The sequence below is a fragment of the Phyllobates terribilis genome, unplaced genomic scaffold (genome assembly GCF_046119375.1).
Source record: "Phyllobates terribilis strain yellow unplaced genomic scaffold, ASM4611937v1 Scaffold_1__5_contigs__length_1240528914, whole genome shotgun sequence".
NCBI classification, from domain to species: domain Eukaryota; kingdom Metazoa; phylum Chordata; class Amphibia; order Anura; family Dendrobatidae; genus Phyllobates; species Phyllobates terribilis.
The window spans coordinates 1,132,436,504-1,132,462,222 of NW_027362761.1; the positions used below are offsets into that span (position 1 = coordinate 1,132,436,504).

At 44.5% G+C, this 25,719-nt stretch overlaps 1 protein-coding gene across 3 annotated transcripts in view; it reads right to left on the reverse strand.

Annotated features, from left to right (window-relative positions):
* C1QTNF7 (C1q and TNF related 7) overlaps window positions 1-25,179 on the reverse strand; it is a 292,579-nt gene extending 267,400 nt beyond the window's left edge. For all 3 annotated transcript variants that reach the window (XM_073647324.1, XM_073647333.1, XM_073647341.1), the window contains exon 1: window positions 24,816-25,179. The gene's annotated coding sequence lies outside the window, so the exon portion shown is untranslated. The remainder of the gene's footprint in view (window positions 1-24,815) is intronic.
* Window positions 25,180-25,719: the final 540 nt, after the last annotated feature.

Sequence of the window (25,719 nt, forward strand, 5' to 3'; positions counted from 1 at the left end):
CGGTGTCAGCTCCCGTGTCTGAACTTTGTCCTGTATGTCTCCTGCCTTGCGGTGTCAGCTCCCGTGTCTGAACTGTGTCCTGTATGTCTCCTGCTTTACGGTATTAGTTCCCGTGTCTGAACTAAGTCCTGTATGTCTCCTGCCTTGCGGTGTCAGCTCCCGTGTCTGAACTGTGTCCTGTATGTCTCCTGCTTTATGGTATTAGTTCCCGTGTCTGAACTAAGTCCTGTATGTCTCCTGCCTTGCGGTGTCAGCTCCCGTGTCTGAACTGTGTCCTGTATGTCTCCTGCTTTACGGTATTAGTTCCCGTGTCTGAACTAAGTCCTGTATTTCTCCTGCCTTGCGGTGTCAGCTCCCGTGTCTGAACTGTGTCCTGTATGTCTCCTGCTTTACGGTATTAGTTCCCGTTTCTGAACTAAGTCCTGTTTGTCTCCTGCTTTATGGTATTAGTTCCCGTGTCTGAACTAGTCCTGTATTTCTCCTGCCTTGCGGTGTCAGCTCCCGTGTCTGAACTGTGTCCTGTATCTTGTCTGTCCTGTCTGAACACGCTCCTTGCCTGTTCGTCCCGCCTCTCTGGGGGCAGTATTCCCAGACCCGCTCCTGTATCCCGCTGCAGTGTCGGTCTCCTCCGTACACTCAGTTCCAGTCTGAACTCTCTCCTATCCTTTACCTGTTTTTCCTCTATGTCCGTTCCCTTCCTTTTTCCGCAGAGTCTGAACTCGTACCTAACTCCTGCCTGTTGTCTCTGTACTCCCGTTTGTGAGTTTGTGGTCCACTCGCTACTTCACTGCAAGTACCCTGTGGGTGTCTGGCTCTGTCTTTCCCTTCCTGTCTGTTCCGTGTGAACAGAGTCCTGTCCTGCCCTGCTTCTGCCCGCTGCTCCTGCAGTCCTGTCCTGCCCTGCTTCTGCCCGCTGCTCTGGCAGTCCTGTCCTGCCCTGCCTGTACCCTATCCTGCCTGTATTGTTCCTGAGTCCCAGTGTGTACTGGGCCCTATCCTGCCTGTATTGTTCCTGAGTCCCAGTGTGTACTGGGCCCTATCCTGCCTGTATTGTTCCTGAGTCCCGGTGTGTTCTGGGCTCTATCCCGCCTGTGTTCCTACCTGCTAGTGCCTCCCCGTCTGCACTCTAGCTGTGCTTGCCTTTACCCGCCTGCCTGCATACCCGCCTGCCTGCATACCCGCCTGCCTGCATACCCGCCTGCCTGCATACCAGTCTGTTCCTGTATTTCCCTGTGTGGGTCAACAGCCGTGTCCGGGGTCTGTCCTGGAGTAGCACCTGGTCCCTCTGCTCGGTTCCTCCTTGGTGCACTGGCGTCGTATGCCGTCGTGCCACCTTGGTCGGATCGGGTAGATACTTAGTTACGCCCCTCCAGGCATACACTCTCCGGCACGGTCCAGTGGAATCACTACCAATCACATGCACACGCCGCTCTAGCCCGGGCGTGTGCATAACAGCATGCTCAGGCCATGGTTCCCGTTGAGCCCCACGGCCTTCGCTCTCTGAGAAGTTTCCAGCGAAGACTTGCATTAAAATAAATAAATAAATTTTTTTTTCCCTTAGCTGAGTTCCAGGCGAATTACGCACCGTCCAGATGGATCTATCAGCTCTCGTTCCTGCGGATCCGCCACGTTACTATGGGGATCCAAGACAGTGTCGTGCATTTGTGGAGCAATGCATGCTACACTTTAAGGCCTACCCTCTTTATTTTCCTTCCGATTGGGCTAAAGTGGCCTTTATTATGTCTTACCTGGCGGGGGATGCCTTGGAATGGATCAACCCCCTATATGAGACACAGGATCCGATCCTCCGGGACCTAATGGCCTTCCTGGTGGCCTTTCTAATGGTCTTCGATGATCCTAACCCGGAGGCTCCTGCTGAAGCTTCACTTCCCAATATCCCGGAGCAGCCCCAATGGGTAATGTGTGTGGGTAGCGTAATAGTTCTCCAGCCCAATGAGACTACTGCCCACCCAGAATCCTCACAGGGTGACTACGCTTTCCGGAATACTTCTCCCAACCTCAAGAGGCAGTCCAGACGTGCTAGACTTAGAGGCAAGCAGTCACGCCTGGGTCTGTCCTCCCTGAGACCTCCTGAACCCTTCGGGGTGCTACCTGGTAACGAAAGGACAGAGACTCTCCTATACTCTGTACCTGATACCTCGCTCGCTTCGTCCAGTGAGTCCAACCTGGTGTACTCCGAAGCAGAGGTTACTCCCGAGTCTCTACACCCCTCCGACCAGGCGGAGGACCTCCAGTTGTGTTTAGAACCCTTCGGGGTGCCACCTGGTGGTGAATGGACAGAGACTTTCCTATACTCGGTACCCGATACCTCGCCTGCTTCCTCCAGTGAGTCCGACCTAGTGTTCTCCGAAGCAGAAGTTACTCCCGAGTCTCTACACCCCTCCGACCAGGCGGAGGACCTCCAGTTGTGTTTAGAACCCTTCGGGGTGCCACCTGGTGGTGAATGGACAGAGACTTTCCTATACTCGGTACCCGATACCTCGCCTGCTTCCTCCAGTGAGTCCGACCTAGTGTTCTCCGAAGCAGAAGTTACTCCCGAGTCTCTACACCCCTCCGACCAGGCGGAGGACCTCCAGTTGTGTTTAGAACCCTTCGGGGTGCCACCTGGTGGTGAATGGACAGAGACTTTCCTATACTCGGTACCCGATACCTCGCCTGCTTCCTCCAGTGAGTCCGACCTAGTGTTCTCCGAAGCAGAAGTTACTCCCGAGTCTCTACACCCCTCCGACCAGGCGGAGGACCTCCAGTTGTGTTTAGAACCCTTCGGGGTGCCACCTGGTGGTGAATGGACAGAGACTTTCCTATTTCCTGTACCTGATACCTCGCCTGCTTCCTCCAGTGAGTCCGACCTAGTGTTCTCCGAAGCAGAAGTTACTCCCGAGTCTCTACACCCCTCCGACCAGGCGGAGGACCTCCAGTTGTGTTTAGAACCCTTCGGGGTGCCACCTGGTGGTGAATGGACAGAGACTTTCCTATTTCCTGTACCTGATACCTCGCCTGCTTCCTCCAGTGAGTCCGACCTAGTGTACTCTGAAGCAGATGTTTTCTCTGAGCCTCAGTACTCTTCTGACCCGGCGGAGGACCTCCAGTTGTTTCCTGAATCCTCCGGGGTACCACCAGATAACAAAGAGACAGTGACTTTTCCTCATTATGTACCTGATAACCCGTCTATTTCTTCCTGTGAGCTTGACAAGATGTACCTCGAAGCAGAGATTACCCTCAAGTCTCTGTCCCCCTCCAACCCAGTGAACGACTGGTCCTCGAATTCCCTGCGGAAGATTCTGGCAGGCCTGAAGAAGAGGGGGCGTAAGGGGGGAGGTACTGTAACATACCTGGCGGCGTCCTTGCATAGTGGTCCATCTCCCACTGTGCAGGAGCGCGCACTTGATCTCCTGTCCAGAATGTCTCTCTGGCTTCCCTCCATGCTGTCTTGTTTGTGTCTGTGTCTGTTTCTGCTGCTTAAGGGCGGCGCCCGATCACTTCCTGCCTTTTGTACCTGCTGTGGGTCACACCCCTTGTGCGTCCTCAGCCTATCGCTGTCTGTCTCTTGGTATATAGCTCAGCAGCTCCCTTCTATCCCTGCCTGAGCATATGTGTTTCTTTCAGTGTGTGCTTGCACTCTGAGATGCCAGGTCCCGTTCCTGTTTCCCTGTCCGCCTTTCCTGGAGGCTGTATTTCCAGGCCTGTCTGAACTAAGTCCTGTATGTCTCCTGCCTTGCGGTGTCAGCTCCCGTGTCTGAACTTTGTCCTGTATGTCTCCTGCCTTGCGGTGTCAGCTCCCGTGTCTGAACTGTGTCCTGTATGTCTCCTGCTTTACGGTATTAGTTCCCGTGTCTGAACTAAGTCCTGTATGTCTCCTGCCTTGCGGTGTCAGCTCCCGTGTCTGAACTGTGTCCTGTATGTCTCCTGCTTTATGGTATTAGTTCCCGTGTCTGAACTAAGTCCTGTATGTCTCCTGCCTTGCGGTGTCAGCTCCCGTGTCTGAACTGTGTCCTGTATGTCTCCTGCTTTACGGTATTAGTTCCCGTGTCTGAACTAAGTCCTGTATTTCTCCTGCCTTGCGGTGTCAGCTCCCGTGTCTGAACTGTGTCCTGTATGTCTCCTGCTTTACGGTATTAGTTCCCGTTTCTGAACTAAGTCCTGTTTGTCTCCTGCTTTATGGTATTAGTTCCCGTGTCTGAACTAGTCCTGTATTTCTCCTGCCTTGCGGTGTCAGCTCCCGTGTCTGAACTGTGTCCTGTATCTTGTCTGTCCTGTCTGAACACGCTCCTTGCCTGTTCGTCCCGCCTCTCTGGGGGCAGTATTCCCAGACCCGCTCCTGTATCCCGCTGCAGTGTCGGTCTCCTCCGTACACTCAGTTCCAGTCTGAACTCTCTCCTATCCTTTACCTGTTTTTCCTCTATGTCCGTTCCCTTCCTTTTTCCGCAGAGTCTGAACTCGTACCTAACTCCTGCCTGTTGTCTCTGTACTCCCGTTTGTGAGTTTGTGGTCCACTCGCTACTTCACTGCAAGTACCCTGTGGGTGTCTGGCTCTGTCTTTCCCTTCCTGTCTGTTCCGTGTGAACAGAGTCCTGTCCTGCCCTGCTTCTGCCCGCTGCTCCTGCAGTCCTGTCCTGCCCTGCTTCTGCCCGCTGCTCCGGCAGTCCTGTCCTGCCCTGCCTGTACCCTATCCTGCCTGTATTGTTCCTGAGTCCCAGTGTGTACTGGGCCCTATCCTGCCTGTATTGTTCCTGAGTCCCAGTGTGTACTGGGCCCTATCCTGCCTGTATTGTTCCTGAGTCCCGGTGTGTTCTGGGCTCTATCCCGCCTGTGTTCCTACCTGCTAGTGCCTCCCCGTCTGCACTCTAGCTGTGCTTGCCTTTACCCGCCTGCCTGCATACCCGCCTGCCTGCATACCCGCCTGCCTGCATACCCGCCTGCCTGCATACCAGTCTGTTCCTGTATTTCCCTGTGTGGGTCAACAGCCGTGTCCGGGGTCTGTCCTGGAGTAGCACCTGGTCCCTCTGCTCGGTTCCTCCTTGGTGCACTGGCGTCGTATGCCGTCGTGCCACCTTGGTCGGATCGGGTAGATACTTAGTTACGCCCCTCCAGGCATACACTCTCCGGCACGGTCCAGTGGAATCACTACCAATCACATGCACACGCCGCTCTAGCCCGGGCGTGTGCATAACATGGTCACATAACTGAGTGACTGCAAACTTTATTTTATCTGAAGACCGAACAACCCTCCAAGGCAAAAACTGTAAGCAAAATTTGAGTTGCGACTTTTTTTCTAAAAAAAAAGTCACAGTTCACACTTCAGTAGGAGAATGGTGTAAAAACTGGAGAAACAACTCGACAGAAGTGTAATTTTTAAAGATGCTCCAAATTTATAGCATTGTCCAGCTCTTGATAAATTTGGTACAAATAATGGCAATATAGTCTCGAGCAAAGCTGACTTCTAAAACTCTCCTCATGATAAATCAATGAGTCATTTTCTGTATTAAGTTGCGGTTGCTTTAAGGACTTTTTCACAGAGTGGCAGTTCAATTTAGATAGCGGTCCTTATAATTCCATAAATAAAATAGAAAAATATATAATTAGAAAATAAAAATCTGATGAGAAAAAATAAGTTACAGAATATGGTTTTAATTAGTATATATATATATATATATATATATATATATATATATATATATATACAGGGTGGGCCATTTATATGGATACACCTAAATAAAATGGGAATGGTTGGTGATATCAACTTCCTGCTTGTGGCACATTAGTATATGGGAGGGGGAAAACTTTTCCAGATGGGTGGTGACCATGGCAGCCATTTTGAAGTCGGCCATTTTGGATCCAACTTTATTTTTTTCAATGGGAAGAGGGTCATGTGACACATCAAACTTATTGAGAATTTCATAAGAAAAACAATGGTGTGCTTGGTTTTATCATAACTTTATTCTTTCATGAGTTATTTACAAGTTTATGACCACTTATAAAATGTGTTCAAAGTGCTGCCCATTGTGTTGGATTGTCAATGCAACCCTCTTCTCCCACTCTTGACACACTAATAGCAACGCCACGGAAGAAATGCTAGCACAGGCTTCCAGTATCCGTTGTTTCAGATGCTGCACATCTCGTTTCTTCACAGCATAGACAATTGCCTTCAGATGACCCCATAGATAAAAGTTTAAGGGGGTCAGATCGGGAGACCTTGGTGGCAATGAAATTGCTACATGATGATGTGTTGCCCTCTTTATGCACTGAAGATGGCACGTTCCCTGAGTTTTTCCAACAAGATGGTGCACCACCACATTATGGGTGTCAGGTCCGAGCATTCCTACATGAACAGTTTCCTGGAAAGTGGATTGGTCGTCGTGGGCCAGTTGAATGTTCTATGTTCACAGATGGAAAAATGAAGCATATCAAGAAAAGAACACTGTCCCTACTGTGAAACATGGAGGAGGCTCTGTTATGTTCTGGGGCTGCTTTGCTGCATCTGGCACAGGTGTCTTGAATCTGTGCAGGGTACAATGAAATCTCAAGACTATCAAGGGATTGTAGAGAGAAATGTGTTTCCCAGTGTCAGAAATCTTGGTCTCAGTCGCAGGTCATGGGTCTTGCAACAGGATAATGACCCAAAACACACAGCTAAAAACACCCAAGAATGGCTAAGAGGAAAACATTGGACTATTCTGAAGTGGCCTTCTATGAGCCCTGACCTAAATCCTATTGAGCATCTTTGGAAAGAGCTGAAACATGCCGTCTGGAAAAGGCAACCTTCACACACGAGACAACTGGAGAAGCTTCCTCATGAGGAGTGGGCCGAAATACCTGTCAAAAGATGCAGAAGTCTCATTGACAGTTACAGGAATCGTTTGATTGCAGTGATTGCCTCAAAAGGTTGTTCAACATAATATTAAGTTAAGAAGAACCATCATTTCTGTCCAGGCCTATTTCAGGAGTTTATTTTTTTTTAAATTCTGTGGAAGCAGAAAAGCAATGTCTGACTTTCATTTGTTCATTTTCATAGATTTTTAATTTATTACTTTTGTCAGATTCAAGTTATTTCTGTGACCATTGTGGTTTTTTTTTCCATTAAACGAGGGGTACCAACAATTTTGACCACGTGTGTATATGTGAGAAACTCCCTTTAAAAGACCTTTTGCAAACTAGAAGAGAGCGCTTCCTCACTGAATCCTCAACCATGTAAAGCCGCTAGCATACTAATGCATGTCTACTTTTCCTACTAATTTGCTACTGGAAAACTGTAATTTATCTCGTTTCCATTTTCTTGGCTTTAATGTAAGCAGTAAAGTAGATATTTTGCCTTCTTTAGCTATTTTTATAAAATTTCATCATGTATTTGTGCAATGGAAAATAAAATATTTTTCTGATATGTGAAGCTCTTAAGCCTTGTAAGGTCTTGGACATGCGTCCTGGTTTCGATCTCTGCTCTTGTCATTTAAGGTATTAGAAATTGCTGGCTTTTTCTTGAACTTGAATCTTTTTGTAACATAATTTGTATAATTTCACAGACATCATTCCTGAGCCACGCTATGCAATCTGAATGCTTTAAAAAGTTCATGAACAGTAAAAAAAACTTGCAGACATGGATATTGGGATTATGACAAAAGAAATTATAAGGGGTAAGAGTCTCTCTATGCACAGAAGACTCTGTGATAATAGACTTATGCAGGATCTAGACACTATTCTGACTCCGTGGCTAGGCTGTGAGTGTAGGGGGCTTGAGATACCATTTACAGGCAAGAGAGAGAGGATCCTGCTGACCATAAAAGCTTACACTCTACAGGAGAGAGAGAGGACCCTGTTGACCATAAGAGCTTACACTCTACAGAAAAGAGAGAACCCCACTGACCATAAGACCTTACACTCTACAGGAGAGAGAGAGGACCCCGCTGACCATAAGAGCTTACACTCTACAGGAGAGAGAGAGGACCCTGCTGACCATAAGAGCTTACACTCTACAGGAGAGAGAGAGAGAGGACCCCGCTGACCATAAGACCTTATACTCTACAGGAGAGAGAGAGAGAAGACCCTGTTGACCATAAGAGCTTATACTCTACAGAGGAGAGAGACAGGACACTGCTGACCATAAGAGCTTACACTCTACAGGAGAGAGAGAGGACACCGTTGACCATAAGAGCTTACAATCTACAGAAGAGAGAGTACCCCGCTGACCATAAGAGCTTACACTCTTCAGGAGACAGGGAGGACCCAGCTGATTGTAAGAGCTTATACTCTACAGGAGAGAGAGAAGACCCCGCTGACCATAAAAGCTTACACTCTACAGGAGAGGGAGAGGACCCCGCTGACCATAGGAGCTTATACTCTACAGGAGAGGGAGAGGACCCCGCTGACCATAGGAGCTTACACTCTACAGGAGAGGGAGAGGACCCTGCTGACCATAAGAGCTTACACTCTACATGAGAGAGAGAAGACCCCACTGACTAAAAGAGCTTACACTCTTCAGGAGAGAGGGAGGACCCTGTTGACTATAAGAGCTTACACTCTACAGGAGAGAGAGAGGACTCCGCTGACCATAAGAGCTTACACTCTACAGGAGAGAGAGGACCCCACTGACCATAAGAGTTTACACTCTACAGGAGAGAGGACCCCGCTGACCATAAGAGCTTACACTCTACAAGAGAGAGGGAGGGCACCGCTGACCATAAGAGCTTACACTCTGCAGGAGAGAAAGGACCCCACTGACCATAAAAGCTTACTCTCTACAGGAGAGAGGGCCCCGCTGACCAAAGAGCTTACACTCTACAGGAGAGGGTGAGGACCCTGCTGACCATAATAGCTTACACTCTACAAGACAGAGAGAGAACCCCGTTGACCATAAGAGCTTACACTCTACAGGAGAGAGAGAGGACCCCGCTGACCATAAGAGCTTACACTCTACAGGAGAGAGAGGACCCCACTGACCATAAGAGTTTACACTCTACAGGAGAGAGGACCCCGCTGACCATAAGAGCTTACATTCTGCAAGAGAGAGGGAGGGCCCCAATGACCATAAGAGCTTACACTCTACAGGAGAGAAAGGAACCCCACTGACCATAAGAGCTTACACTCTACAGGAGAGAGGACCCCGCTGACCATAAGAGCTTACACTCTACAGGAGAGGGGACACCGCTGACCATAAGAGCTTACACTCTACAGGAGAGGGAGAGGACCCTGCTGACCATAATAACTTACACACTACAAGACAGAGAGAGGACCCTGTTGACCATAAGAGCTTACACTCTACAGGAGAGAGAGAGGACCCCGCTGACCATAAGAGCTTACACTCTACAGGAGAGAGAGGACACCACTGACCATAAGAGCTTACACTCTACAGGAGAGAGGGAGGACCCCGCTGATCGTAAGAGCTTACACTCTACAGTAGAGAGAGGACCCCACTGACCATAAGAGCTTACACTCTACAGGAGAGGGAGAGGACCCTGCTGACCATAAGAGCTAACACTCTACAAGAGAGAGTATCCTGCTGACCATAAGAGCTTACACTCTACAGGAGAGAGAGGATCCTGCTGACCATAAGAGCTTACACTCTACAGGAGAGAGAAGACCCTGATGACCATAAGAGCTTACACAATACAGAAGAGAGAGGACCCCGCTGATCATAAGACCTTGCGCTCTACAGGAGAAGACCATGCTGACCATAAGACCTTACGCTCTACAGGAGAGAGAGCGAAGACCCTGCTGACCATAAAAGCTTACACTCTACCGGAGACAGAGACTCACCCAGTGGCTTGGAGATGAAAAATGACTCTGTCGTACAAAGTGTGCTCCACTGAAAACTGCTGATTTGAGATGGCGCAGGTACTGACCACCACTGTACAAGGTATGATAATAATGTCATAGCTAGAAAGAATTTAGGAGGATGTCCGAGTGACAACACAAAATGACATTAACCGGCTCTCTGATGCGTCAGCAGTGTGGGAAATTGTGGCGAGCAATTTTTTTTTGCTTTTACAAGCTGCGAAGCAAATCTCAAAATGTTCAAATTAATGTGAAACGTCAAATTTCCAAAAATTCGACTCAATCTTGATCCTTCGCCGATAATATGTTGCAGAATGAGAAACAAATAATAGCACAGGACGTGTTCTCCACAAAGGGGGGGCTCGTGTTCTTAACCCCTTCAGCCCCTAGCCTGTTTTCACCTTTCTGACCAGGCCAAATTTAGCAAATTCTGACCAGCGCTTGATCATTTTTTAATATTGACCTTGATATTTTCACTTTGTCTGCGGAGCAAATGAAATACATCCAGAGACAAATCCTTTAAATACTGTGACAGTTCCTGGAAGTTAATAATTTTGTATGTATAGAGTGTATTGGTATTTCTTTATGAACACGTTCATATGTCGAGCACATGTCCCGATCCTCAGGACGGTGACCTATCGGCTAAATGAGAACAACGTGTTCTCTCATCTCCTAAGGAAAGAAATTTGGTTTGAATTTTACTTTGGAAAGAATTTCTCAATTTTTCAAATAGAAATGAAGATTAGATGGACTGAGCGCTCCAGAGGAATTACCACATCTGGAATTAATAATTGTTTTAAAATTAATATGGCGTGTCTCCACATAAAGGAAATTAGCCGCTTAATAATAATATTGTTGGTCTGCTATAATCTGTGGTACGTGTATGGCCTTTATTATTATTAGCGGATTTTATAAGTTACATCCATGATAAAACAAGTTGAACACGAAAAGGCAGAATAAAAAACAATAGAAACATTCACCTACCACAATGGGAGACTTGGTGCATTCAGGGTCCTCAACAGTCAAGCAAAACGAACATCTACAGTTAATTAAATGGTGAAATTTACTGTCCCAGGGTCTAATTCTCAACTAACGAATATTATCAAAAACACATAGAATAGAATCCTAGAATGTTAGAGTTGGAGGGGTCCTCCAGGGTCATCGTGTCCAACCCCCTGCTCAATGCAGGGTTCACTAAACCATCTCAGACAGATGTCTGTCCAGCCTCTGTTTGAAGACTTCCATTGAAGGAGAACTCACCACCTCTCGTGGCCGCCTGTTCCACTCATTGATCACCCTCACTGTCAACATTTTTTTTCTAATATCTAATATGTATCTTCTCCCTTTCACTTTTGTAATAGGTTTCTTCAGAGGAAAAAAAGTACCTGATCAAAATCAAGTAGACCTACAGAACTTCCTTAGTTGGGTTCAGGCTCCAACACAGTAAGGGTCCATAAAAGTCCAGTAGGAAACATCCACTTTTCTAAATAACTTTGAGCTCAACCATGTCCTAACAGTCACCGTTATAAATAGTGACTATTTCTTATATAATATGATTCCTTATATCCATTATATTTCGGGCACACAATATAATGGACATTGTAGATGGTAGTAGACCCATAAAATTACATATTTTCCAAAATATTCAATGGGAAAACCAAATAAATTTGTCAAGAGGAAGATACTACAGAAAGCACTAATGTTTTTATCCCGGAGCATCTTTTTTGTGTTTTTCAATCAAATCTCGAAATGTTAAAAATTCATGTGAAACTATGAATTTCAAAAAATTGGACTCAAACTCGATCCTCTGCCATTTGATCCGCTCATATCTACTGGATAGAAGTTGCATTTTCATCAATTTCTTCATGCACGGTACAACAGAGTGGTGACATCTCAAACAAGCCAAGCAAAAATGGAGAACATCACATGAAATACAACTGCTAGAGTAAGTAACACAATGGTGGTTATAGGATTGGAGATGGTTTACCCCAAACTCTCTTGCTTCTGATATATTTTGCATAAATAAAATATTCACAGCAAATCTTTGATCTGTGCAAACTCATTTAAGTCATCACCGAGCAAGAAACTTTGGCAGACGCTGGTGTAATGTGCACTCATACCACATGGTGATGAAATCCTCTTATTTGAAGTAATGCTACATTGCTGCACTATGACTTAACCTGACTTGGCTTATGTGTCTGTGAGATTGTTAATAATAAATGTTGATGAAAGCCACTGTGATTGCTTAAAGGAAACTTGTCAGAAATGTTAACCTTCCCAAATCAGTTATATGACTATGTCGCCCTTAAAAAGATGATTCAGTAGATCCCTTTATGACTCCAAAGAGCTGATCCAGCAGCGTGAAATCGTGTTTTGAATTTGTGTCTGGAAGTGCATTGAGGCGTAATGATGCACTTACAGCTTCTCAGCCACATGCTGTATTTCCTACCTAGCAGCACCCTGCTCTGGCTGATTGACAGGGCAGGGTGCTGATATATAGGAAATACGGAGTGTGGCTGAGAAGCTGTAAGTGCATCATCACGCCCCAATGCGCTTCCATACATAACTTCAAAACGCGATTTCTTGATGCTGGAGCAGTGGTTTGGGATCATAAAGGGATCAACTAACTCATATTTTGAAGGGCTACACAATAATAAATATGGTTTGGGGTTGGGGAGTTGGTAAAAGTTTCTTATAGGTTCCCTTTAAGCCAGATAAAATGAGAAGCAATTTATCTACATGCAACGGAGAAATATTGGTAGATATTTTCCTGGCTATTTTTAAGGTTTTGAATCATCAAGTATCGAGCTATAGTTGGGTTACATTATTACCATGGCACTGCTGCCTTACTTTACTTTTTCTTTCAGATAGTCTTTCTTGTCTTAAGCTCTGTTTTAAAGTCAATGTCTACCGATGAGTAACATTTTGTTCTTTTTACTGTTAAAAAAAAAAAAAATCAGCCCCTACAACTTCCTTAACCAGTTCAAGACCTGGAAATTTTTGCCCTTTACGTGACTTGGTACATTTTTGTTTTCTTCATCCATGCGGATTTAAGTTGTAATTTTTTTCTCAATCAGTTATTCAAATTATTTTTTTGTGATATGTGCAGCCTAATTTTTATGTCATTTTTTATACTTGTATTTATTTATTTATTATTTTTTTATAATATTCAAGGAAAATACAAAGGAGAAAAAGGAAAATATGTGTCCATTTCTGTCGTTTTTGGAGAACTTTTAGCAGAATGTCTATGTCTGCCTCCAGCTCCTCCCTTTCTCTCCTCCCCTTTCCATAGAACTTTATGAGCACCAACAGTCATCTCCTATCTCAATAATGGGAAAATCTGTTGTCACTTAGGACACATTTTGTCTGTGAATTAAACTGATTATTGATAATAAAAGATCAGCCCAGGAAGAGAAAGAAGCAAACTACTGCCAAAATATATATTACAAAGTTTCATATTTTTATGTGTACCATTGATCGGCCGGGGTTTGACAACCGACACCCTCCGCCGATCAGCTGTTATCGGTGTCGGCAGCGGCGGCCGCTGGCCGGAAGTACTCACTTGCAGAGCTGGCCATGTTCTGATAGTGGCCGCTGCAGGGTACTACATATCCACCTCCTATTGATTTGAATAGGAGGTGGATGCATAGTACACTGCGGCAGCCACTACCAAAAGACAGCAAGTGAGTACTTCTGGCCGGCGGCCACCATTAACACCGATAACAGCTAATCGGCAGGGATACCGGGTGTCGGACCCCAGCCAATCAGAAGTTGATGACCTATCCCAAGGATAGGTCATCAATCAAAAAGTAGTGGACAACCTCTTTAAGTTACACCTATGAATGTACATGTCTCATCCTCAGCACTAAATACAAGAACACAGCAATAAGAGCATACAGTACATGGACATATCCTTAGCTGTGATGCCACAATTTCCCTGAAGAAGTCCTTGAGGTATATGTCATACTTTCTAATACCTTCTAGAGTATGTACAATCTACCGATATCTTAAAAGTTAACAGCCCCTTTAAATTTATGATTTCTCCAAACTCATACCTCGCCAGTGGAGGCCCCAATCTCTGCGCTCATGTCCATACAGTCATCGTGCTATCTACATGTGTTTTGATCTTTCGAAGGGTGAAAGTTGGATACATAAGAATAGGAGAAATTTGGAAGACCATATAAAGATTAGAAATGATGAGGGAATGACTGCAGTGTCCTCCTGATTATATTTAATTATGTCCAGGACCTCCATGGTCACAGATCTTTTCATGGTAAACCAGTCGCGCCTTTGGGGTTAACTACTACTGCTGACTATCAGAGGCTGGGCTTTATTTTCTTGGGTTGGTTTCCAAGCATCTGCATCCCTCACATCTCTCTCTGCCATCATATCAACAGTTGACTTAACAGTATTATTGTTACGACGTCATTGACTTGTATTGGGCCAATATACTGCAGAATTCATTGTGTACACGGCTCTTACTTCCTTATGTAATTATCTACAAAAGAGCTTATTGCTATTTAATGTGTAGAAAATTCAGTTCTCTTCTGAATGTGCGAAATATATGTTGGGGATCTATGGTCGCCAATATGAGAATATACACTCCTCAACATTGAAATTGCAACACCGAGAAGGAAAAGTCATGGAGTTATGGAGATCACAGGATGGATAGACATGTTAATAATATGTAAATGATGAAAAAATGGAAACAACATTTTCAAAAAATCACAATCTATACAGCCTTGTCTGCTATCAATAGGGTTATTAATGGTTGTTGGAGGAATATTTTGCCACACTGAATGCACTTGGGCAAGAAAATCATCATGATTCGCTCCTGGAAGCTCCTTTTGCAATTGATGTCCCAGATGTGCTCAATGGGAGATAATTCCGGAGACGCTGCAGGCCATGGTAGCACATCTAGGCCACACAGTCTGCTCACGGTAGTCGTAGTTTTAGAAAACTATTGCTCACGGGATATAGTGCCAACATATTCCACATTGTCATCATTCACATCAGTTCTTGGTTGGATTTGAACACAGCTTGGCAAAGCACCGTAACTAACCATTGAGCCAAGGTTCCACCTATACATGGATTCCTGAGACCCTTTGATGTGGAACCAGAATGCAAAAGTCTCAAATAATGTAAGTATTAATGGGGTATTCTGGTAGGACAAAGACACTGCCCTCAACAGATCTTGTTTTCAGTATTTCCTTAGCATTGCACAGGGGATGGAAGTATCATCAAGGCATCAGAAATTCTCTCACCTGTGCAACAGTTTGTAAATCCTGAGAACATGACCTGTTGGGGTCCGTGAGGACTGGAGTTTGTGAAACACTGGTATAGGTGATAACTTTTAAATCGGTAGTGGTCTAGATTGGAAGAGTGCTCCTACCAGTTGCCAGATCAAGCCACTTTGATCCCTGTCAGAATGGAGTAGAAGTGCGCATGTGACGCGCCCCCTGGGTCGTTGGGTTCTCGGTGCCGGACTGGTCGGTGCAGGGGATGTCACAGTGGCAGTGACCCGGTCCGTGACCCAGGGCAGTCAATAAAGGGGGATTATAGTTTTTATAGTTTAATGTTCGTGACGCCACCTGTGGTATGCGGCTATATGGGGCCGCCGCTGCGGTGCAGATCCTCTGGAGCTGATGGTGACACAGCAGAGTTGGGACAGCTCTCCACAGGCAGAGCTTAGCTCCAGGGCAGGAAATGGTGATGTTATAGATGTTGCTGTGCAGTGTAGTGCAGGGGATGGCGCAGATCATAACCATTCCACAACTTAATGGCGGTTTCCTCTTATCTTTACTTGCGGTGGTTAGGCAGACCGGGGCACGGGTACTAGCTTGTAGTAGAGGTCCGGGCGGCCTAGAAGCAAGTTGAGAATCCACTTCACCAGGTGAAGTTGGAGGCCTTCCCTTTGCGCTAATCTCTTTGGCCCTGCTGCTTATAGCTGTGCTGCGGCCCTCGTCCCTGATTAAAACGTCTTTGTGCTCACCTGTATGGCAGGCAGCTCAGGCCTTCCTGGAGTGTCACTCCCTCGTGGCGGTGCTGGGCCCTATCGTGCTGCTGAGCCTCCGGGCGTCTGATGGGGCCAGGAGACCTGCAGTCTCCTGCCCTCCGGTTTTTGCTGCTGGGCCTTCAGTGCCCCACAACCTCGGTGTCCGGTTCTTCTACGCTCCTCTCTGGGGTGAGCTGCCATACAGCTCCACTCTCCAGGTCTTTCCTCTTCGCTGTCCTGTCTTCAACTCCTCTCACTAACTCTAACTATCCCCGCCTCCAGATTCCAGTTGCTAAGGGGAGGAGCTACCCTTTCTGGTCTGGAGCCAGTAAAGTGTTGCATGCTGGTATACCTGACTAGGGGACCCCTGCTTGCTTCCAGGCATGGGATCACCTCTTGTGAGGGAGGCAATGCCACTGTGGCAACCGGACCCCTGGGGTGCCACACATGCTCAGCTGCCGTTCCATTCATTCTTAGGACTACCGTAGTGCTGTACTTGCCATTCTCCAGCATGGAGCAGTGGTTAAGCATAGAAGTACCCTATTCTGGCAGACAGTGGAGTTTAGCTCAGTCATTTAAAATAATTAGCTACTATGACAATTATGTATAAGAACAATGGGCAACTCTTTTTTTTTAACCAGAATTTCTGTTGAAAACATTGTGCATTTTCGTTTGTGTGTTTGTGTATTTAATCCCCATGAAAACCTTGAACTGCCACATAATGCATAAATTCTCATTAGTTTGTTGGAAGCATGAAGAATTGAAAACATGATAACAATGAGTAATCCTCTCCGAAATCCACTGCAAATAAACCTCACAGAAAGATCAGTAGTTCACAGCAAAGACTAAACGCCGGGTTACATTAGATTATGCTCTATCTATCTATCTATCTATCTATCTGTCTCATATCTACTTATTATCTATATATTATATCTATCTATCTTTTATCTATCATATATTTACCATATATACTCGAGTATAAGCCGACCCGAATATAAGCTGAGGCACCTAATTTTACTACAAAAAGCTGGGAAAACTTATTGACTCGAGTATAAGCCTAGAGTAGGAAATGCAGCAGCTATTGGTAAATTTCCCCATCCTGGTAAGTATTGCCCACTTATCCCCAATTCTTGTATGTATGGCCCTCTCATCCCCAATCCTGGTATGTATGGCCCCCTCATCCCCAATCCTTGTATACATGGCCCCATCATTCCCAATCCTGGTATGCATGGCCCCATCATCCACCAATCCTGGTATGCATGACCTCCCCATCCCCCATTCCTGGTATGCATAGCCCCCCTCATCCCCAATCCTGGTATGCATGGCACCCATCATTCCCAATCCTGGTATGCATGGCCCCCCATCATCCCCAATCCTGGTATGCATGGCCCCATCATCCCCAATCCTGGTATGCATGGCCTCATCATCCCCAATCCTGGTATGCAAGGCTCCCCTCAACCCAATTCTGGTATGCATGACCGCATCATCCTCAATCCTGGTATGCATGGTCCCTTCAGACCCAATCCTGGTAAAAGGGTGAATATGCATTCTCTTTAGTAGCGGGCACAGAGGATCACTGAGCCGCAGCAGTAGCTACAAGGTATTTCTCTATCTGTTGAACTGAAATAAGTGATTCTTTTTGTCATGGGGTAGGTAACAGACATAGTTATAGGGGACCCATTGCTGAGGGGTACAATATGTAAAGAAGTTTTATGGTGACTGACCATTGGGATAACATTAGAGAAATTGAACATATGGTGGATAATGGATTCAAGGGCCAGGGATTAGGCTCGTTTACATGATCCAACCAGCGGCACTAAATGACTTTGCAGATCGGCTGTTTAATTGCTTTTTTACACAAGCAGACAACTTTTCAGTTGCGCACTGAATGATTTGAAGGGACAATGTGCTGTCGAGAATGATGATCTTTCGTTCAGCACAAAATATTGTTTCACCTAACAAATGTATTTTTACTCATTCGTCAGGTGATGATGATAATCTAGCAGTGTAAATGGAGCCATAGTCTGTTTGGTATCTATCCTTGTCGAATATTAATTGTGGACCGCACACCAATCCCTACAGCAATGTAAATACACTCAAGAAGGGTCTGTAAGCCAAAGAAAGGAAGGAAAGAGACCATAAAACCACATCCTTTTCGTATTTTTCCAATGGTTGGTAATATAGAATAGGGACGAAGGGACTAATCCTAAGGAATAACTTTACTGCTGATGATTTTACACCAGTCTGAGGGACCTTGAAAATTGATGCCTGGAATGCTGTTACTATTTTGGGGAGTTCTGAATTGTGAATTGACTATATTCAGCTATGTACAAAAAGGACATCTAATGGACACCACTCAAGGTACTGTGTGAATCTCAGATGGACTAGAGATTAAGATAAGTTTATTACTATTTCTTATTTGGTCTGACTAGTACACATTTCTACCTATTCCAGTGGGTTGGGACGAAGGGATTAATTATAATCTTATTTGCGGATGACTTTACACCAGTCTGAGGAATCTTATAATATTGATGTCTGGAATATTGCTATCATAGCTTTGAGAAATTTTGCATTGTGGATTGACTACATTTAGTTATTGTACTAAAGGCCAACTAATTGATATCATTTATGGCATCGCTTGAATCTTAGTTTGATTGGGGATGAAAATATTCTTAATATTTTTTTCGGATTCGCTCTGACTGGTACACATTTCTATCTATTTATATTAGTGGGCTACTGTAAATCAAAAACCCTCTATTTGTGCAACTATATCTATTTTTTGCCCACTCCCCACTGATATGGTATTGTTGTAATTTTTTATATTGAGCATGTCAATTATGACATGAATAGTCTACAATTGGTCCGTTTATATGTATGTGTGTGGCATCTTTTGACTGTGTAGGGATACCTAGGGAAAGGAGAGGGACAGCCTCCGAGGAGCGGGGACACCATCTGAACTGTAGCATCGGCGTCTCTGCCCCGTACTAGGCAGAGACGCCGTCCCTCTCACCTCCCCGCTCCTGGCGCGGCGTCCTCCAGCGCTTCTTTCCCTGCTGCTTCCGGCATGCGCTCCTTCCCCGGCAGTGTGCTTAGGGCGCGCGCGCGCTCCCCCTCTCTTAAAGGGACCGCGCGCGCCGTCCTAGGAAGTCCGCGGCCAATTGCCCGAGGACCTCCCATATATAAGGCACCTCCTCCAAAATGGAGGTGCCCGAGCAATGTTGTTGCAAAGCCTTCACTCTGCTTCAGCCCTCAGGTCCCGTTACCAGTTACCTGCCCGTCACCTGCCAGATTCCTGCTTGTTACCTGCCAGTCACCTGCCTGATTCCTGCCTGTTACCTGCCAGTCACCTGCCAGATTCCTGCTTGATACCTGCCTGATATCCGCTTACCTGCTTGCAAGCCTGCAGTCCGACGGTCTGCCCTCCGACACCTGTCAGTCTGACTATGGACCAGCCTGCCCGCTCACCTGGGAGCGCTCACCTGTTACCTGCCTGCTAGCCTACCTGGAGGCTCTGCCGTCACTTGCCGTGACCACCTGCCTGTCCAGAGACTCTTGCCCGCTCACCTGGGAGCGCTCACCAGCCACCAGCCCGCTGCCCTTCTACCCAGAGACTGTCCCTGTCACTTGCCGTGAGTACCTGCCCTTCTACCCAGAGACTGTCCCTGTCACTTGCCGTGACTACCTGCCCTTCTACCCAGAGACTGTCCCTGTCACTTGCCGTGACTACCTGCCCCTCTACCCAGAGACTGTCCCTGTCACTTGCCGTGACTACCTGCCCGTCTTCCCTGCGAGCCACCCGCTTCCTTACAAGGACTGCCCCCTTGTATAGTTGCTCAGAGGTTCCACCTCCCAGACCCGTTACATGAACCTTAGGGTGAAAAACACTCCGCTGTTAGGTAGGGAGAGAAATCTTATTAGGTGCTATCCAGGGTAAGTTTGTCTGAATTAATTGCTAATTTCATATTATATTCTCCTTACATGGTATCCTGTTTTTGAGATATATGTGTAGTTTTTTCTCACTTGTACTATAGAGTACACTTTTAAGGATAATTATTAAAAGTTAATTTTTATTGGGTATTTTTTCTGTCTATGGTTCTCTGGTAAATATATATACCCTATTACCAATTTAGTTTGGTGAATATTTTTCTTGTTTTACTTTTAATATAGAATAGGGCACCATTATTACAGTATTGGGCACCATTTCTGTTTTTTTGTGAGACTACTAATAATTACCGGTTAAGGTTAAGGTTAGGGTCTACCTGTCACAACACGTACCTGAAGCCTTTTAGAATTTAGAACCCAAGGATTCTTTAACCCTTCTACCTACAAATCAGATCATCCTTACAACCTCCCACAAAAGGAGTAATTTTTTTTTTTACTATCGGGCCCCTTGATTAGCTGGAGAAGTCATGCGCTGCCCCCGCTTGAAGAATAAACAAGGCCCTTATTCACACTGACGTTGCTATGACGCATGATAAGGTTTTAATACTAGAGGTTAGGAGTCAGACTATCCTGATTTGGGTCACCTTGACACTGATGTGATGGTTTTTACACTTTTTTTTTATCAAAAAGAGTGTTTACTAAGTACCCTGTGTTATTTATATGTACTATTGCTTTTATAGCAGGGTACAGTGAAGGAAATAATTATATGATCCATTCTCTTGCTGTTTTTGCAAGTTTGCCCACTGACAAAGACATGAACAGTCTATAATTTTAAGGGTAGGCTAATTTTAACATTGAGAGATAGAATATCCCCCCCAAAAAATCAAGAAAATCACATTGTATACATTAGATAAATTTATTTGCATTTTGCAGTGAGAAATAAGTATTTAATCCCCTACATACCATTATGAGTTCTGGCTCCTGTAGATCAGTTAGACGCTCTTAATCATCTCATTACCTGCTTTAAAGACAGCTGTCTTACATAGTCACCTGTATAAAAGACTCCTGTCCACAGACTCAATTAATCAGTCTGACTCTAACCTCTACAACATGGGCAAGACCAAAGAGCTTTCTAAGGATGTCAGGGACAAGATGATAGACCTGCACAAGCTGGAATGGGCTACAAAACCATAAATAAGATGCTGGGTAAGAAGGAGACAACTGTTGGTGCAATAGTAAGAAAATGGAAGAAATACAAAATGACTGTCAATCGATCTGGGGCACCATGCAAACTCTCACCTCGTGAGGTATCCTTGATCATGAGGAAGGTGAGAGATCAGCCTAAAACTACACTGGGGGGGACTTGTATAGTAAAATATTACTCCTTAAAGGTTAAAAAATCCTGCAGTGCCTGCAAGGTCCCCCTGCTCAAGAAGGCACATGTGCAGTCCCGTCTGAAGTTTGCCAATGAACACCTGCATGATTCTGTGAGTCATTGGGAGAAAGTGCTGTGGTCAGATGAGACAAAAATTGAGCTCTTTGACATTAACTCAACTTGCTGTGTTTGGAGGAAGAGAAATGCTGCCTATGACCCAAAGAACACCTTCCCCACTGTCAAGCATGGAGGTGGAAACATTATGTTTTGGAGGTGTTTCTCTGCTAAGGGCACAGGACTACTTCACCACATCAATGGGAGAATGGATGGAGCCATGTAATCCTGAGTGACAACCTCCTTCCCTCTGCTAGGACACTAAAAATGTGTCGTGGCTATAAGGCCCTGAATAAAGTAAGGAAAGGGCCTAGGACTGTGAGGGAGTTGGTGGTGGGTCCCTTGAGGGTTAAATAAAAGTGCGGGAAGTGGTTGGGGCTGCACGATAGATTTGGGGGCGTGGTGTTCAAATGGTCATACATATGAGGGAAAAGCGGCAAAGATCAGTCACACAGCGTCTTACCTGACAAGAAGAAACCTGCCCACCCTCCCCGTTTCATTATTTTTACGGCTGGTTATGAAAACAAGTGGAAGAAGAAATTTTTTTGTTTATCAGTGTGGTTTTTGTTAGTTGTCACAGCATGGCGGTTCTCGTCCATGCTCGATAAGTTTTATTCGCAAGGCCCGCTGTAAAAAAGTGGTTGGCCTTTGGTATTTTATTGTTGGTTAAAAAGCAGAAAATGAGCATGGACGAGGAAGGTTTTTTGGCAATGTATGTACGGTGTTTTTTTTGGTAAATAAAAAAAGCTGTGGCCAACCCACATAACCCACATTGGTTTTACAGTATCTTTATTAAAGGTGGCTCCTCAGGACGCGGTCAATGTTTGGTTAATGCAGCCCCAGGACACGGGTAAGAAAAGGTATGGTGATGTGTTACACTACTCGCAGTCTGGGTCTTCCTGCAAGACAATGACCCAAAACATACAGCCAAGGCAACAAAGGAGTGGCTCAAAAAGAAGCACATTAAGGTCATGGAGTGGCCTAGCCAGTCTCCAGACCTTAATCCCATAGAAAACTTATGGAGGGAGTTGAAGCTCTGAGTTGCCAAGCGACAGCCTCAAAATCTTAATGATTTAGAGATGATCTGCAAGAGGAGTGGACCAAAATTCCTCCTGACATGTGCGCAACCCTCATCAACTACAAACAACGTCTGACTGCTGTGCTTGCCAACAAGGGATTTGCCACCAAGTATTAAGTGTTGTTTGCCAGAGGGATCAAATACTTATTTCTCAATGCAAAATACAAATACATTTATCTAATTTATACAATGTGATTTTCTTGATTTTTTTGGGGATATTCTATCTCTCAATGTTAAAATTAACCTACCCTTAAAATTATAGACTGTTCATGTCTTTCTCAGTGGGCAAACTTACAAAAACAGCAAGGGATCAAAAAATTATTTCCTTCACTATATATGCTCATTTTGTTTCTGTCTTAGGTTTTGCCTGTGTAATGGCCAGTGTGAACATGCTCCTATTTTGTATGCATTCCAACTTATACTCCAGTTCATTTTTTTGGTTAACTGTTAAGGTTAGGGTCAACAAGTCGTTCTTACATGGAGCCTTTTAGAATTTAGAACCCAATGATTCTTTAACCCTTCTACCTACAAATCAGATCATCCTTAGAACCTCCCACAAAAGGAGTATTTTTTTTTTCACAATAGGGCCCCATGATTGGTTGGAGAAGTCATGTACTGTCCCCACCAGAAGAGTAGGCAAGAACCAAAAGGGGGCACAGGTAGTGGTATGGATAGGCTGTGACTTCCCTGTAACGCTGCTCGAGTCCTCTTCTGGGAGGTGAATATATTGGTACTGTTGTTGAGTATACAAACATATATTATCTATAAACCAGATTAAAATGTCCACCCCTAAGACATAGACCATCAACACTTGTAAGAAAAGGTATTTTTACAAGAAACAAGGTGATTAATGACTATGGAGGATACAGTGGAGCCATCTAGGAACAATCATGAGGTCTGCCCTTAAGATAAGCGAACAATACTGATATGGGAAATATTTATGATATTCAACCAAAATTTCACCTCAAAGGGGTTGTTTACTCCTAAAAACTATTTTTTTAAAAAAAACATCCCTAATCCTGTAAAATATTAACATGATGGTTGTCATTCAACACTATCCAGGTCCCTTGGGGATATCTGTACTTCCTGTTCAGTCCTAACCGATATGTGACCGCTGCAGCCAATCCCTCGGCATAGCAGTAACCAACAGGGAATCTGACAGTATTAGGAAAGAAGAGGTTGGGGATCAGTAAGCTAAGAATTCTTTGCTTTATTATTCTGAAGATTTTTTTTTTAAATTTGGAGTTGAACAACTCCTTTAACTAAATTCAGAAATTCCATCCAACATACATCTGACTGTATAGTGATTCCTACCTTGATACAAAATATTGTTCTGCTGAGGATGCACAAGCAAAAACAGTGCTTTTTGCTTAAAGGATTTGTCCATTACGTACAGTGAAACCTTGTTGAGACGACCACCCAACATTGCAAGGAAAAAGGAGGGAGGTGTTTCCAAAGAATATGGCCAGCATACATATTTATGCTGGAAGAGAAAGTCTGTTGTAGCAAATCTGGTCTGGACAGGAGGGTGATCTCTGCCAATAGGTGGTCTTCTGGAAAGGTTAAACTGTAATCTGTTGATCCAAAATTAGAAAAACTCAAGAATCTTCTACATGTAGAGAAGAAAGATCCTTTCTCAATATATACTGTATGTGACAACTGGATGTTTTTAATACCAAAATCTCACGTGATTTTTTTGGGGGGGGGTTATCCACCTCGGAGGACAATTTTTTTTCCTTAAATGCATATATTTTGGACCAAAATTAATTGTTTCAATTGGGTTTTATTAAAAAATTAGCTTCGTTTGACTTTCACAGGCCTTTTGTTTCCCTGTACATTCACCTTTTTTGTTGTTAGTGGTCATAAATCTGCCGAAGAGCTCAAAGAGAGATAGATAAAAGTGTTCCAAACTCACTTATGGATCCTCAGTTAACTCATTCTGCATCTAGCAATCAGCAGTGCAACACAGAGGCTATAGAAGGCAAACGGTGCAACATTTGAGACTTAATTGTAAAAATTACTTTTAGCCATAAATGCATGCATTTGAGTAAGAGAAAATAACCTTTAATAATAGTTATGGTTGGGAAGATTTCAGAAATAAAAGGGAAAGGTGAAGAGATCTTTTTAAATGGTTGCTATGACTATCTCTGCTTCCGCAGGATCTTGCGTATCTGTTGGATTATGCAGAATTTTACTTGTGCATAACTTTGTATCAAATCCAGTAGAGACCCCCATGTAAGATGTCCCATAATACAAGCACGTGCATAAGAATTTATAGAACATATTTCAGAAAACAGACATGTTAGTCTGATAATACACATATCAGGATCCTGAGGCACAATGCAGCCTTGTTTCCCCGGCTATGACTGAAGCCGTATACCCTTTAGTACATAATATATACAGTTGACAAGGTGATATGATGGTCATTAGGGAGTTGTGTGAAAACGGCGCTGTAGAGATGTGGCAGGATGGAATTGTTATATTTTGTGCATCAATAGCACTGTAACAACTTTCTAATAATGCAGTAGGATTGTCACACTCGGATCTGCTATATCTGTACATCCATATATGTGTATCTGTCTTACCTTATCATGGAATATTGTCTTCCACCATCCCAGAAAAGATCTTGCAGCCAAGATTTCCCATAGGTTTGCCCAGAGTAATTCCTATGATCAAATCTGCCGTCTGGTGAAGAACTATCCTACAAGTTGTAGATGATCCCGTTCTCCCCGCTGCACTAAACTCCACTCCTTTATACCAGCACTTGCCAAGATTTCTAATTTGAAGCAACTGCAATAAGTCAGACTCCGAGCTAAATGCTTCTCTAGGAGTGAGCAAGTTATAGAGTCTCTCGCCTTTCAGTGGATGGAATCCATAAAGTCGGAGGTAACACTTAGCAGAAGTGTTCTGAAGCATTTCTATCCCATCCGATTGAGGTCAGTAAGTCACACAAGCAGCTGGGAGGAATTAGGGATGGAACTTGATTTAGGCAGTGACCAGAATTATGTCTAACATTCACCCATGTTCCTTCTTTGTGCACATTTGGATATTAATATATCTAATACATGAAAAATATACAGTATATCTTTGTACCATGTTAGCCAGTAGATAGAAAAATATTTAGATTTGAGAGTCCTTAGTAGTTGTGGTTGATACCTTTTAATGGCTAACTAAAAAGATGGTAACAAATTGCAAGCTTTCGAGACTACTCAGGTTTCTTCATAAGCATAGTATAACACAAAATCTGAAGTCACATATTTATACACAACAAGACACAGAAATAATGCAATAGATGAGACAAGTGATGTGAAGCAGAACTATTATTATGGGAGAGGGATAAACATTTGTGGCTGTAAATGTCTTTCTATATCAACTAAGGAATGTGCTCCTCAGGCGTTGTGGGGGCATCACAACCCTGGACCAGATTTCAATCACAGGGCAAAAAAACTTTCATACTCCTTATCTATGAACTGGACCAATATTTACGGC